Consider the following 17,029-nt stretch of genomic DNA (forward strand, 5'->3'; position numbering starts at 1 on the left):
GAAACTTTGATCATTTTTAAATAGCCTGTAGTATTAATCTTGGTTTTGCTTGTATTAATTGAAACATTGAATCCAAGTTTTGCTACATATGAAAAACCAAGTCTAGAAGTGTCATGACCTATGAATATATTTTTATTATAGCTCATGAAATAAAATAGCTTAAATCAGTTGATATAATTAATGTTTAGTCATTAAAAATTTCATGAATCTGTTTTAAAATATTCAAGTAAAGTTTTGATCAAAATATTAACTGTGTCTGTGACCCAGATGGGCCAGACTAATCTCTGAGCAGATGGAGGAGAACACAACCTAAAACTACTAGTAATTTTGAGCACAAAAACTACTGCTCAAAATTTACCATGTGTAGAAGATGTGCAGGAATAAGGATAGAGCAGACACTGAGGAAACGCCCCAACCAATGCCTGGCCCAACCAGAGACCCACCCTATTAGAGAATGCCAACTTGTGACACCATGAATAATTTTCTGCTAAACTTCCAGACATGAGCCTGACAGAGTTGTCCTCTACGAGGCTTTACCCAAGAGCATCTCAAAACAGATGCTGAGACTCACAGCCAAACAGTGGGTGATTGGTAGGGGTTCTTGTGGAAAAGTGAGAAGAAAGAGAAAAAGGATCTGGAGGTGACAGGAGTTTACAAGAACACGAACAGAGACAACTAACCAGGGCCCAGAGGGGCTTGATAAGACTGAAGCATCAACTAAGAACAATGCATAAACTGGACCTACGCCCCCTAAAAAGATGTAGCAGATGGGTAGCATAGGATTCCTGTGGCTCCTCTAGTAAGGGAATTGAGGACTTCATAGGACACAGATTTACTTGCCAGTTTTGTATTCATTTTCCCCAGGCAGGACTGCCTTGCCAGGCCACAGAGGAAGAGGACCAGCTCAGTCCTAAGGCAACTTGATGAGCTAGGTTGGTTGGGAAAGAGAGCTCCCCTTTTCCAAGGAAAAGTGGAGGAGGAGGGAAGTAGTGGGACTAGGAGGGCAGGAGGGATGGGCTACAACAAGGATGTAAAGTGAATTTAAAAAATTAAAACAAATGTCCTTGTTGTGTACTTGAGCAAATTTTGGGTATATACCTAGGAGTGGTATAGCTGGGTCTTGAGGTAGCACTACTCCTAGTTGTCTGAGAAAGCGCCAGATTGACTTCCAGAGTGGTTGAACCAGTTTACATTCCCACCAGCAATGGAGGAGGGTTCCCTTTTCTCCACAACCTCTCCAGCATGTGCTATCACTTGAGTTTTTCATCTTGGCCATTCTGATGGGTGTAAGGTGAAATCTCAGGGTCGTTTTGATTTGCATTTCCCTAATGGCTAATGAGGTTGAGCATTTCTTTAAGTGTTTCTCTGCCATTCGATGTTCGTCTTCCGAAAATTCTCTGTTTAGCTCTGTTCCCCATTTTTAAGTGGATTACTTGGTTTGTTGCTTTTCTGCTTCTTTAGTTCTTTATATATACTTGATATTAGCCCTCTGTCAGATAAAGGGTTGGTGAAGATTCTTTCCCAATCTGTAGGCTGTCTATTTGTTTTGATGACAGTGTCTACCCAAAATTTGCTCAAGTACACAACAAGGACATTTGTTCAACCATGTTCGTAGCAGCTTTATTTGTAATAGCCAGAACTTGGAAACAACCCAGATGTCCATCAACAGAGGAATGGATACAGAAATTGTGGTATTTTTACACAATGGAATGCTACTCAGCAATCAAAAAGGAGGAAATCATGAAATTTGCAGGCAAGTGGTGGGATCTAGAAAAGATCATTCTGAGTGAAGTATCCCAGAAGGAGAAAGACAAACTTGGTATATACTCGCTTATATAGACCTACAAGACATGATAAACATAATGAAATCTACACACCTAAAGAAGATAATCAAGAAAGTGACACAGGCGAAGGTGATTAATCCTCATTTAAAAAGACAAATGGGATGTGCATTGAACTTATGACAGGAGTCTACCACAAAAGGCATCTGAAAGACTCTACCTAGCAGTGTTTCAAAGCAGACACTAAAACTCATAACCAAACCCTCGGCAGAGTGCAGGGAATCATATGAAAGAAGGGAAGTTAGTATGATATGGAAAGGATAGGAGCTCTACAAGGACCAAATATATCTGGGCACAGGGTTTTTTCTGAGACTGACACTCAACCAAGGACCATCTATGGATATAACCTAGAACTTCTGCTCGGATGTGGCCTGTGGTAGCTCAGTAACCAAGTAGTTTTCCAAAGTAAGGGGAACACGGACTATCTCTAACAGGATCTCAAGGGCAGGTTGTTTGACACACACACACCCCCCCCAGGGGAGGAGCAGTCTGTTAGGCCACAGAGGAGGACTTTGCAGCCAGCCCTGAAGATACCTGATAAAACAAGGTCAGATGAAAGGGGAGAAGGTCCTCCCCTATCAGGGGACTTGGAAAGGGGCAGGGAGGAGACCAGGGAGGGAGTGTGGGGTTGGGGAGGGAATGAGGGAGCGGGATACAGCTGGGACACAGAGTTAACAAAATGTAACTAAAAAGAAAAATAAAATAAAAAAATAAAAAAAAATTTAAAACAAAAAGCAAATATTAACTAAGTCACTAAATGAACTGGTAGTTTCTAAAACTAAAAGTGATGTAGTATGTATGTGAAATAGAACTCACATTCATTGTGCAGAGAAAGTTATATCTATAATGAGAATCAGAATGCATTTTTTTTGTGAAGGGAACAAAGTAAGGAGTTTTATTTTCTGTTAAAATGTCATTTCTTCTCATTATACCCTTAACAATGCAATCATTTTATGAAAGTTTACAAAATGCTGCTTATGTACTCAGCAATTAATATACTCATAGAAAAGCTGAAGATAGTCATAAAATAGTCTGCAATTATGACTGTTTTATTTTTAAGGAACAAAAGAAATTCCCTTCCTGATGTGTATAAAATAAGCATGAAACGACAGTTTCTTGTTTGAATATACAGAATGCTAAATGTTTCTATTGAATATTGTTGAATTTTGCAAAGATAGTAAACTTTTCTAAAAACAGATGTTCCTATAGTTAGAAAATTCTCAGTAAAAGGACAATGAATATTAATATACCAAAGTGTGTGCTAACAACAAGGAAAGACAGAGTCCCAACTGGACGTCTCTTATCATCAAATGAAACTTCCAATACAAGGAATGGGTTAAGTCAATTGAGTTATTGGCCAAAGATGTTACATAAGATCTTCACAAAAATGCAATATATTACCAAGACTATTCAACTGATGGTACTGCCCTATTGCTGGACAATACCCGTACAACTCACTGAACATAGAGAAGGTGAGAGGGTGCCTTCTAACAGGCTTTAAGCATTTCATAAATGCTATGACCTAGCATTTATGGTACTGGAAGTTACTTCATAAGCTAAGGAAGAGAAAAACAAACACCCAGCTAATTACAAAATATCTATGAAAGTTTCTTGTCTAGAAGATATGGTAGTACAATAATAGCACAAAAATAGTAAAGAGAGTAGAAGTAACCAGATAATATCTGATTTGATTTTAATACTGCTCCATGAGATGCTTAGCCATCATAACAGAAGCTTCCCGAGTAGCATATAGAAATATATAATAATACCAACAACTAGACAATATGCCGAAAGAGAGAGGGGGGTATCATCACAGCACTTAATGTTAGAAGTGATATCTCTATCAAATCCTTTTCCTCAGGGCTCAAGGAAATTCACAAAAGAGGAGACAGGAGTGTGTATAAGAACCAGAGGGATGGAAAACAGCAAAGGATGAAGGTCTTCTAAATATAACAGGGCTAGAGTATTATGAATTCATAGAGAGTGTGGCAGCATGCATAGGGTCTGTACTGGTCTGCATCAGATAGTGTCAAGAGCTTAAAGGAGAAGTGGATACATGTTCTATTCCTTACTCAGAATCTATTGATAGCCATTTGTAAATGGAAAGTTTTCTCTAAAAATTTTCTCTTAGTGAGTCTCACTGGGAAAATGAAATAATCTTAAATGTAGACCTGATGTCCAGCAATTAGATGTCAACACAAAACAAACTCAACAGCAACTTTTCAATTCAAGATTTTTTTTAACCTTACAGATCCTATAGAGACTGTGACCTCCACTTTTGAGTTTTATGGACCATACACTGAGTTAATTATTGATCACACTTATGTTATAAAATCTTTACAAACACCCCTAAGATTCTGTTGTTGAAGACACTTATGTGGCAGGCAGGAGCATGACACACCCAATCACATGGGAACAGAAGCTTCAATGCTTAGGAATATTCTGAACAACATTCTATGTAGCCTTTCATTTGAAGCCATCCTCCCACCTTCATCAGTGCAGCTCAGCTTTGGAGTGGGGTTAGGGGCAGGGGGTACATGTCTCTGAGGGTGTTCCCTGAGAGATCATGAGACCTCTGGCCTTTTGAATGCTTTGATGCCACAGATTCAGAATGTAGGGATATGAGAAACGGTCAGTTGGGTTCGAGTTGGAGGAAGTGAGCGAATCACTTGGGGTGTGTCTTAGAATGTTTCTTGCCCTCCCTGTATATTCCCATCATTGTGCTGCTTCCTGGCTATTGTTGGATGAAGAGTTCTAAAAACTCTGAAATGGGGAGCTGAAATAAACCCTCTTAACTTATGTTCCTTTGTTTGGGTGTTTTGTAATTGTTGTCATCTCTCCGTCATCTATCTATCTATCTATCTATCTATCTATCTATCTATCTATCTATCCATCCATCAGTCTGTATATCTGTCTATGTATCTATGTATCTATCATCTATATATCTGTCTACTTATATACCTATTTACCTATCATCTGTGTATCTGTGTATCTATATATCATCTATGTATCATCTATGTATGGTCATCTCTCTCTCTCTCTCTCTCTCTCTATCTATGTATCTATCTATATGTATCCATCGATTTATCTATAATCATCTGTCAATCATGTATTTGTCTATCTTTAATGTAGATATCACCATTCTATCATCTATGGATCTGTCTATCCATGTGTGTAAGTATGTGTGTGAGTATGCATGCATGTATGTATGTATGTATGTATGTATCTATCTATCTATCTACACTTTTGGTAATAAACCTAGAGATGAAAGAAGAATTAATTCCTGAGTTTTGTGAACTATTCTAGTAAACAAGTTTTTCTGTAAGTTTCCAAATCTGTGACCCTCATGTGGTAATGCTCAACCATTAAATTATTTTCATTACTACTTCATAACTGTAATTTCTCTACTGTAAAACATAATGTAAGTATCCATAACTGTAATTTCTCTACTGTAAAACATAATGTAAGTATCTTTGTTTTCCAATGGTCTTAGGTGACCGGTATGAGAACCACTGCATTATATCATCTTAGGAGGGAAGTGTAGCTAGGAAATTCCCAGAAATTCAAAGGCCAGCTTGGAGTATGGAATATAATAACAACAATAAAAACAGAAAAGTTATCTCAAGCATGATGGAATGTCCTGATCACCATCTGAACATGTTGAATTATCTCTACCTATATTCTATGACACAGTGTAGCATCATTCACACAAATGTTCATATACTAACCCCCCTCATATCATCCAATCATACACAAGCAAATAAATAAATAAAACTAAGGGTATAGCAAGAAAACAAAGATAGAGGGTAATATAGCTGCTGATTAAGAATAATACAATCTCTATAGAAGAGAGCTCAGTACTAAGGTCAGAAAGTTAACTCAGGTTAGAAGTGACACATCTCAAGTACAAATGCTATCCAACAAAACTAAAGCCAATATTGTACTGAATGAGTAAAAGCATTTACACTCAGATCAGAATTTTTAAAAGTCTTTCAATTTTTATCACTCTTATTTAGTATAGAATTGGATGTCAAAATTAGAGCAATGAGACAAGAGATGGAAAATAGAAAAGGACAGCACCAAAGTATCCTCACTTGCAGATAAGATGATTGTGTGTGTGTGTGTGTGTGTGTGTGTGTGTGTGTGTGTGTGTAAGAGACCAAAAGACTTCATGGAAAAAGTTAACATTATAGAGCTGTGCATGCTCTCAGAGAAGTGTTAAAATAGAAAATTAGCACTTAATAATTGGTAGAATTCCTACATACTAGTAATGAATAAGGAGCAAGTTGAGAAAAAGTTTAGATTAAGAATCTCATTTACAATTGTCTCAAAATATATAATGAAATATAATCAGGAAAGTGAAATGTCTCCACAATAACCTTAAAACAATAGAGCAACTAAAGAAGACACTATAAGATGAAAAACCTTATCATTTTTTGATTGAGGAATCACTATTGTGAAAATGACTTTCTTCACAAACACAATCTCTAGATTCAAAGATATTCCAATAAAAATTTAAAAGCAATTCTTTAAAGAAATAGGAAAAGAAATTAAGTTTATTTGAAACCACAAAAGATCTCAGATATCCAAGTAAATTCTGAGGCTAAAAAATCCCTACCTGAAGTCAAACTGTATTATAGGACCATAACAATAAAAACAGCATCATGCTGGGAAAAAAACAAAACAAAACAAAACAAAACAAACAGACATGTTGTTCAATTAACAAAAAGAAAAGATGATGGAAACACTTTTGCATGCTACAAGCATGTGACTTTTAATAACAATGCAAAAACACTGGAGAAAGAAGTTGTTTCAGAATCAGTATTGTTGAAATTGAACGCATTTCCCAGCATCTCTTCCTAGACACATATTCATTCTTAATAAATCAAAAACACTAATATGAATTTTGAAACTCTGCATATGGCAAAAGGAAATATGGACAATTCTTCAAGATGCAGGTGCAGGTAAAGGTGAATGCTGCATCCTCTTTCTCATGTGCATTTTCTAGCATAGTCGTTGTTCTATATTTGTGTGTTTAAATTGGAATGTATATATGTGGAGACCAAGAACATAGACAAAGATATTACTAGTTGTAAGCTGGAGGCAAAGGCACAACAGAACAATTATAATGCAAAAGTAAAGGTGAGGAATACTGAGGCCAGAAATGTTTAAGCAGGGAAGAAATAGAAGAACAGTAAAGAAAATGTATTTGTTGGGAATGTTATCCCAAATTAAAGATACATGATAAAACAATGTAAACTTTGTATGCTAATTTAAAATATAACCAAAAAATGCGAGCAGAGAGTTCTTCCCTGAGACTGATACTCCAACCAAGTAGCATGCATGGCGATAACCCAGAACACCGGCACAGATGTAGCCCATGACAGTTCAGTCTCCTAGTGGGTTCCATAGTGATGGGAACAAGGACTGTCTCTGACATGAACTGATTGGCCTGCTCTTTAATTACCTCCCCCTGAGGGGGAACAGCCTTACCAGGCCACAGAAATAGATAATGCAGCCACTCCCGATGAGACCTAACAGACTAGATTCAGAAGGAAGGAAAAGAAAACCTCCCCTACCATTGGACTTGGGGAGGGGCATGCTTGGAGAAGGAGGAGGAAGGGAGGAATTGGGAGGGAAGGAGGGAGGGAACTACAAGGGGGATAAAAAGTAAATAAAGTATAATTAATACAAAATATATATAATCTTAAAGTTAAAAGAAGAAAAAAAAAGACTAAAAAGACTAATTTCCATGCGTGCATGGATCTCAGAAGCTATAGGCCACTAGATGAAAATCTCAGCATAAATTATTGGATGATTTATTATGAATTCTTTATTAGGTAGGTGTTGTTGGTTATTAATATTTATTATAGATTTATCTTTTAGTTAAACAGTAGTTATTCCTAAACAAGCTGTATACCCAAATTACCACACATAGTCTAAGATTTATTTAATTAACCTAGAGTACAATGCTGGGGAATAGTTACTCCATCCTAAACCTCCAAGCCCACATAGTTTCCTCCCATTCAGATTTCCCACATTATATGTGCTTTTAATCATATCATAGATCTGGTTCATCTCTCCTCATGGTTCTAAGTCTTCTCCTGCTGATTTCTGCTCTCCGACTCCTCCCACTTGCTTCCTTCTCCTCCCCTCCAGAACAGAATGTCACACCCTATTCTTTCCATTCCACATCATTAGCTGGTTCTTTTTCTGATAATATGGAGAACAAATAGTAGCATGTTTACAGAAACTTGAGACAGATGATGTTTAGAATAAACATTGCAATGCAATGTCAATATTAAAACCAGATAGGGGGTAGAGATATAAGCATTTGAATGAACAACGGTAAATTGTAAACATTCCACAAGAACAGTATACCAACAGTTAGGACTCAGAAGTCCCAAAATTGGTGGATTCTTTTATTGCTTTTCATTGACCACCATAGTGAGATATTGACATTTTATTGTTATAAACATTATATACTTTGGTTTCAGAACACAGGAAAATTAATCTAAATTGAGCTGGACACTGGATAGATGTTCAGTAAGCTTCATAGTACTGGTAGATGTAATATAAACCCAGAAACAATGCTGGGTCTGACTCAGCAATAGATCCTATGTGCTGTAATATAGGAAACACTTACATATGCATGTTACTAGGAAAATAAGCTCGCTTGTGAAATAGTGACATGACTGCTGCGAAGTTACAAGTTATTTGAATGGATATCAGTTACACTGAAGGTAAATCACATTAATATCAGAAAACTGATAAAAAATGATAACTAGGGTGGTAAAAATCTCAAACATTGCCTACAATTATTATTTTGCTAGAAGAACATGTTTCTAATTAACCATAAATATCTGTGTTTGTATTAATATATGAGTGTTGTTCTCAGCTTGTAGGAGAGAAATTTTACTCTGTGTGTTTCAGTTAATGAATATACAAGCAGGGAGGATTAAGTGCAGAGAATAAGTAGCTTTTGAGTGCCTTTACCTATATAAGCATCTATATTACTGGATACTTAGTTCAGGCAACATTGTGAATGACAGTGTAGAAAAGAACCAGAGGATGAAAACAGTGCTATAAAATGCTATTTTCCAGGCATAATATGGCTGTTACAACAATGAAGTCATCAGTGGTAGTTACCTGCACAAGACATATACAAGACTGGGCGTACAACTATCCCTCATGGATGAGGTGAATTACTCCCAAAGGAACAATAAACGGTGAATGACTGCTGGGAGAGGTCAAGACTCACCCATTTCTCCGTTGTATAGTCTCTAATATAGTACTTCTGCTCAAAAAAATAATTTCTCACTCAAGCAGCTAAATGCACTGGGTCACAAAGCGAAATAAATAAGACACAGAACGTGAGGGTGAGTGTTTGAGGAAAGGATTTCTGAAGAAATAAGTGTAGGAAGGTAGAATAACACTGGCATAAATGACCAAAGTACATTGCATATTTGTATGTGCAAAATTGTGAAATAATAAATAAAATATTCATATTATGTAGAAAATAAAATCTTGTAAAGAATTAAACTATATCATAAGAACTATTAAATGATCCAAGTACTCCATGTGAATGTGCAAAACTGTAAAATAATAAATTAAAATTCATTTTATTTAGAAAAATAAAATCTTGTAAAGAAAGTAAGTTGTATCATAAGCACTACTTAATTGCACATTTCAATTGTTTTCAGTATATTTCCATAAATTATATAATGTGCTGTGATTATACCCAATCACTCCCATCACTGATGCATAAGTTTTGGTACATCCAACAATTATTCCTACACGAGTTTGACATTCGTAAACTTTAGTAGTTAAGCCAAATGTGGTGTTTGTCTTTTTAAGTCTGGCTTGTTGCCCTAAACAAAATAAATGTTTGTTCCATAAGCTTTGCTGCAAATGACAGAATTCTGTTTCCTTTTATAGCAGGACAGTATATTGTAGTGTACTGTAATTCACCCACTTACAAGCTTCTAAGTACTGAGAAGAGTTTCATATTGCAGCCAAAGGGATAATTTTGCAATAGTTGTTGACATTCAGGCAGCCCTTTGATTTGCGGATTCTATTTCAAAGGAGAGTACACCTAGATGGTATTAGATCCAACTACAGCAGCAGGCTTGAATTTTCTTCTCTTGGAAAGATATAATAGCCAATAAAAAATAGTGTTTAGTTACCCCCATAATAAACCTGTAATTAGTGAAGCTCTGAGAGTATCATGCCAATTTGGTCATTCTCATATCTCATGAAGACTATGGCTGAGTATTGTCTTAATGACATTGGCATCATTAATGATTAAAGTATAAATTAAAATAACAACATAGGAAACAAAACATTAATGTGCAAATTAACTAAATAGAAAGGAATCTGGCTAAGGTAGTCCATGCCTTTAATCCCAGCACTCAGCAAGGCAGAGTCAGGGAGATCGCTGTGAGTTTGTGGACAGCCGATTCTACAAAGTAAGACCAGGATAGCCAAGGCTAGACAGAGAAGCCACATATTGAAAAAATTTAAATAAAAAGAAATATGGAATTTATAAAGAAATTTATATTTAGTATATTACTCTCAGAGTTTAATAATGAGATAACTTGTCAAATGCAAGATATTAGTGTGAACAGTTCACTGTCCTATAATAACAAATTTTAAAAAATCAACATTGCTCCCTAAAATATTTTCATGCATGGGAAAATATAAATAACCAAAATATGAAATACAAAATGAAAATTTAGGACTTTGCAATAAGAAAATTTGGAGCAGTGTAATAAGTATGTAATGAACATGGTAAATTTAAAAAGAATAATGGAAAAATTATTAAAATTTTATAAATACATTTATTTGTAAATATAGAACTTATTAATGTATATCATTAATTGAATTGACCATTTTGAAGTCAGTGTGTGTGTGTGTGTGTGTGTGTAATCATATAATAGACTATACAGGTTATATACTATACTGTTAAATAGTGCACCCTTTCAATTACCACTTTAGTCACATAACAAAGTCCTTGCAGTTAGATAAGCCAACATGACCAATTTTGTATAATCAAAGATTTTTAGTACAATGTTCTTTGGTTCATAGAACCTCTCCTATGTACTGACATACTCTTCCTTATTAGGTTCCACATATGCTTGAAAAGTAGAGTAAGTTACTGGTTAATATTAATCATCAGTGGCACACTTAACACAGTCATGAACAAAGTCGTGTTCTATAAATCGAGTTATGGTTTTTACTTTGTTCCCCGTATTATTTTGATTCAACATATTTACTACTGATTCACCTTAAAGTCTAGTACCATCTAGTTATTAAGAAAAATGTCTCCGGTGTTATTATAGGTGTGTGCAGGCAACAAATTAAGAAATAGCTTTCTTTAGATCCATGAGGTATTTTTTTCAGAAACCTCTCTCTCTCTCTCTCTCTCTCTCAGTCCACAAATATCTAATTCTCTTGATGAAACCTTCCATAGGGCTTGACTATGACTTATGCTTGTCCTTCCATATTTTATATTTCACTGAACTGTCTGATGCATAATTATAAATGGCAGTTAAATGTGTATACTGTGTAAATATTAATGGTTTATGTTTGATAAAGTGTTACAAGACTGTGTATTCACTACATTTCAAATGTTATTTTTGTCTATGTGTCAATGGGATCTGTAAAGTTGAACTGTACTTCATTTTGAGAATATTGAGAGTAACTGGACATCTAATTGTGTATTATCTTGTATCATTTTAAGAAAAATGATGGGGACCCAAGATGGCGGCGACCAGCGTGCACCGTATTCAGAGGAACTGAAACTCCAAATTGGTGACTCAAGGGGCTGTGGAACCCAAAACAACGATACGAGGAGTCCGGGGAGAAGGGGGGTAAACCCTGATCTAAGTCCAATAGGACACAGGCCAACCACGGACATCTCCATGGGCTTCTCCTAGGGAATCGATTCCTGGGCACTTTCCCATAATGGGCAGGCAGAAACAGCAGTAGAGGTGGCCAAGCCAGCAGCAGAGGGGACCAAGGTACAGCAGCCAACAGGGAAGCTGCAATGCAGCTATGGAGCAACTAGCAGCTGAAGCAGAGGAGGCACCCCACAGTGCACACAGCACACCTGCACACGGAGCTGCTTGCTCCAAGCACAGATCTCCCTCCTTGATGTTTGAAGATGAGAACACTCCAACACCCCCCCCCCGCCTTTTCCCCCACGACCTACCTCCTATTTCCAGCCTTGCTGGAGGGGGAAGTAGCAGAGGAAGCATGTAGCATTCCCAAATCAGAGAGCAGATCCCAGCCTGCTGAGCTCACAGCTTTTAGCACAGAGCACAGGGCTGAACAAACAGAGCCTGCAACAGAGTAATAGTCCCGCCCACAGTATCAGCCACAGACTCCAGAGTCCAGCCTGCAGAGCCCTCTACAGACCGGAGACAAAGGGGTATTCAGGTAACTGGTGCAGGTGCTTTGTGCCTGCAATCTGCACTTGCTAACTGTGCCAGCATCCACATACCCTCCTGTGCTTGCTCCCAACCCCCATATCCCAAGAACCTACACTCTCTAGCATTCCCCTTCAAGGCGCATGCACGTGCACACTGGCGCGCACGCGCTTACTCCCCTGAAATAACCAATGTGCGCCAGCGGTTTTCCTTCCTTAGGTACAACTTTAGCAGCAGCACACACTCTCAAACCACTGGACCTCCCTGATCTTCCTGAAGAATACTCCAGAGACCAGAGTAAGACAGCTCCAGTCTGAAGTTCAGACTCAAGGATAAAACAGTGAAGATCACATATAAGCAAATGGCCAAAGGTAGGCGTAAAAACTCACCCAACAAAAACCAGGACATGATGGACCCATCAGCAAAGCCCAAAATCAATGGATATTTTAACTCAGTGGAAACACAGGAAAATGAATTTAAAGCTATGCTTATGTAGTTGTTAGAGGCACAAAAAGAGGAAATGAACAGAACTTTCAAAGAAATACAGAAGACTATAACTGCCCACATACAGGAACAATTAGAAACATATAGAGAAGAAACAAACAAACAAACAAACAAACAAAAAAAAAAAAAAAAGGAGCCACATTCACTCAGATGCAGGAAATGGTCCAAAGCATGAAAACAGAACTAGAATCTATAAAGAAAAACACAAACAGAGAAAATCCTGGAACTGGAGAACTTAGAGAAAAGATCAGGAACCACAAAGGTAAGCATCATCAATAGAACACAAGAGACGGAAGAGAGAATCTCATGGTAAAGATACACTGGCTGAAATTGATTCCTCCCTCAAAGAAAAGGTAAAATTAGAAAAGTTCCAAACATAAAACAAACAAGAAATTAAGGAAGCCACAAAAAGACGAAACCTAAAAATAATAGGAATAGCTGAAAAGGAAGACTCCAGGCTCCAAGGACCAGAAAATACTTTTAAGAAAATCATAGAAGAAAATTTTCCAAACTTAAAGAAAGAGATGTCCATAAATATACAAGAAGCCTACAAAAAACGAAATAGACTAGACCAGAAAAAGAATACTTCACATCACATCATAGTCAAAACTCTAAACCTACAAAACAAATAAAAAATATTAAAGGCAGCAAGGGAAAAAGGCCAAGTAACATATGAAGGTAGACCAATCAGAATCACCCCAGACTTCTCATCAGAAACTATGAAAGCCAGAAGGGCCTGGGCAGAGGTCATGCAGTCTTTAAGGGAACACAGATGCCAACCCAGACTGCTATACCCAGCAAAACGTTCTATCAACATAGATGGAGAAAACAAAATATTCCATGATAAAACTAAATTTAAGCAATATCTACACAGCAACCCAGCCCTACAAAAGATACTAGAAGGAAAACTCCAATCCGATGAAAACAACTACACCAAAGAAAATATAGGATACAGATAATTTCCTAACATAAAATTAAAAAATTAAAAAAAGCAATGAATCATAGTAAGACTACCAACTCCACAATAAAAGGAACTAACAGTCATTGGTCACTATTATTTATCAACATAAATGGTCTCAACTCTCCAATAAAAAGACACACACTAACAGAATGGTTGAGGAAACAGGATCCAACATTCTGCTGCATCCAAGAAACACACCTATGCAAAAAAGATAAATACTACCTCAGAGTAAAGGACTGGAAAAACGTTTTTCAGGCAAATGGACCCAGAAAACAGGTGGGGGTAGCGACCCTAATATCTAATAAAATAGACTTTTAACCAAAATTAATCAAAAAGATAAGGAAGGGCACTTCCTACTCATCAAACGAAAATTCCACCAGGAAGACATCACAATTTTGAACATCTATGCCCCAAATACAAGATCACTACATTTGTAAAAGAAACATTATTAAAGAAGACATGGATTCCAACACCTTACTAGTGGGAGACTTCAATACTCCTCTCTCACCAAGGGACAGGTAATCCTGTCAAAAGAAAAACAGGGAAACAAGGGCACTTACAGGAGGCCCTAAATCAAATGGACCCAAGTCAAAAGAGTATACCTTCTTTTCAGCACCTCGTGGAACCTTCTCCAAAATAGACCATATAGTTGGTTACAAAGAAAACCTTAGCAGATACAAGAAGATTGAAATAATACCTTGTATCCTATCTGAACATCATGGTTCAAAGCTGGACGGCAACCACAACAGAACAGCAAAAAGCATGCACATACATGGAAACTGAACAACTCACTACTCAATGACAGCTTGGTTAGGGAAGAGATAAAGAAATAAATTAGACTTCCTAGAATTCAATGAAAATGAAAGCACAACATACCCAAACTTATGGGACACAATGAAGGCAGTACTAAGAGGAAAGCTCATAGCAGTAAGTGGCTCCAATAAGAAATTTGAAACAAACAACTTAATGGCCCAACTGAAAGCCCTAGAAAAAAAAAAAAAGAAGCAGATAAACCCAAGAGGAGCAGACGGCTGGAAATAGTCAAACACAGGGCTGAAATCAATCAATTAAAAACAATTTAGAAACAGATAAAACTATTCAAAGAACCAACGAAAACAAGAACTGGTTCTTTGAGAAAATCAACAAGACAGACAAGCCCTTAGCCAAACTAGCTAAAAGGCAGAGAGAAACTATCCAAATCAGTAAAATCAGAAATGAAAAGGGGGACATAACTACAGACACTGAGGAAATCCAAACAATTATTAGGTCTTACTACAAAAGCCTATATGCCACAAAATTTGAAAGTCTAAACAAAATGGACAATTTTCTTGATAGATTCCATCTACCTAAATTAAGTGAAGATCAGGTAGGAAGACTAAATAGTCTCATATCCCCCAAAGAAATAGAAGCAGTCATCAAAATCTCCCTTCCAAAAAGAGCCCAGGGACAGATGGTTTCAGCGCAGAATTCTACCAGACTTTCAGAGAAGAGCTAACTCCAATTCTCTTCAAACTATTCCACAAAATAGAAACAGAAGAAATATTACCAAACTCATTCTATGAAGCTACAGTTACATTGATACCTAAACCACACAAAGACCCAACAAAAAAAGAGAACTTCAGACCTATCTCTTTTATGAATATTGAAGCAAAAATACTCAATAAAATACTTGCAAACAGATTCCAAGAACACATCAAAGATATCATCCACCGTGACCAAGTAGGCTTCATCCCAGGCACGCAAGGGTGGTTCAACATATGGAAATCCATCAATGTAATCCACCACATAAACAAAATGAAGGAGAAAAACCACATGATCATCTCCTTAGATGCCGAAAAATCATTTGACAAAGTCCAACACCCATTCATGTTTAAAATCTTGGAGAGATCTGGGATAAAAGGCACATATCTAAATGTAGTAAAGGCAATATACAGAAAGCCTATAGCCAACATCAAACTCAATGGAGAGAAACTTAAATCAATCTCACTGAAATCAGGGACAAGGCAAGCCTCCCCACTGTCTCCATATCTCTTCAACATAGTACTTGAAGTCCTAGCTACAACAACAAGACAACTAAAGGAGATCAAGGGGATACAAATCGGGAAGGAAGAAGTTAAAATATCACTGTTTGCAGAAGATATGATAGTATACATGAGTGACCCCAAAAATTCAACCAGAGAACTCCTTCAACTAATAAACACCTTCAGCAAAGTGGCTGGATACAAAATCAACTCAAAAAAAAAAAATCAGAAGCCTTCCTGTATACCACAGACAAAAAGGCCGAGAAAGAAATCAAGGAAACAACACCCTTCACAATAGCCACTAATAGCATAAAATACCTTGGGGTGACTTTAACCAAGCAAGTGAAAGACCTGTTTAAGAAAAACTTCAAGTCTCTGAAGAAAGAAATCAAAGAAGATATCAGAAGATGGAAAGATCTCCCATGCTCATGGATTGGTAGGATTAACATAGAGAAAATGGCCATTCTGCCCAAAGCAATCTACAGATTCAATGCAATTCCCATCAAAATACCACCACAATTCTTTACAGACCTTGAAAGAAAGATTCTCAGCTTCATATGGAGAAAGAAAAAACCCAGAATTTCCAAAACAATCGTGTACAACAACAATCATCTGGAGTTATCACCATCCCTGATCTCAAGCTGTACTACATAGTAATAGTAATAAAAACTTCATGGTATTGGCATAGAAAAAGAAAGGAGGATCAATGGAACTGAATGGAAGACCCAGAAACAAACCCACATATCTATGAATACTTGATTTTTGACAATCCAAAGCCAATCAATGGAAAAAAGACAGCATCTTCAACAAATTCTGCTGGTCCAAGTGGATGTCTATGTGTAGAAAAAGAAAAATAGATCCGTATTCATCAACCTTCACAAAACTAAAGCCTAAGTGGATCAAAGACCTCAACATAAAACCAGACACATTAAATCAGTTAGAAGAAAAAGTAGGGAAGACCCTAGAACTCATCATCACAGAGACTACTTCCTGAACAGAACACCAACAGCATAGGCTCTAACAGCAACAATAAATAAATGAGATTTCAGGAAACTTAAAAGCTTCTGTAAAGCAAAAGACACTGTCATCAATACAAAATGACAGTCTACAGACTGGGAAAGGATCTTCACCAACCCTTTATCTGACAGAGGGTTAATATCCAGTATATATAAAGAACTCAAGAAAATAAAAAAATAAACGAATCAAGTAATCTAATTAAAGAATGGGGCACGGAGTTAAACAGAGAACTCTGTATTTTTTTTTAATTTTATT

At 36.8% G+C, this 17,029-nt stretch overlaps 1 long non-coding RNA gene across 1 annotated transcript in view; it reads right to left on the reverse strand.

Annotated features, from left to right (window-relative positions):
* The window catches only part of LOC129685496 (uncharacterized), a 70,099-nt gene extending 57,959 nt beyond the window's left edge, over positions 1–12,140 (reverse strand). The window contains exon 1 of the long non-coding RNA XR_008721494.1: positions 12,055–12,140. This is a non-coding gene — a long non-coding RNA (uncharacterized LOC129685496). The remainder of the gene's footprint in view (positions 1–12,054) is intronic.
* Between the last annotated feature and the right edge of the window lie 4,889 nt (positions 12,141–17,029).

The sequence above is a fragment of the Psammomys obesus genome, unplaced genomic scaffold, assembly GCF_907164565.1.
Source record: "Psammomys obesus unplaced genomic scaffold, mPsaObe1.curated_primary_1811, whole genome shotgun sequence".
In the NCBI taxonomy this organism is placed as follows: Eukaryota; Metazoa; Chordata; class Mammalia; order Rodentia; family Muridae; genus Psammomys; species Psammomys obesus.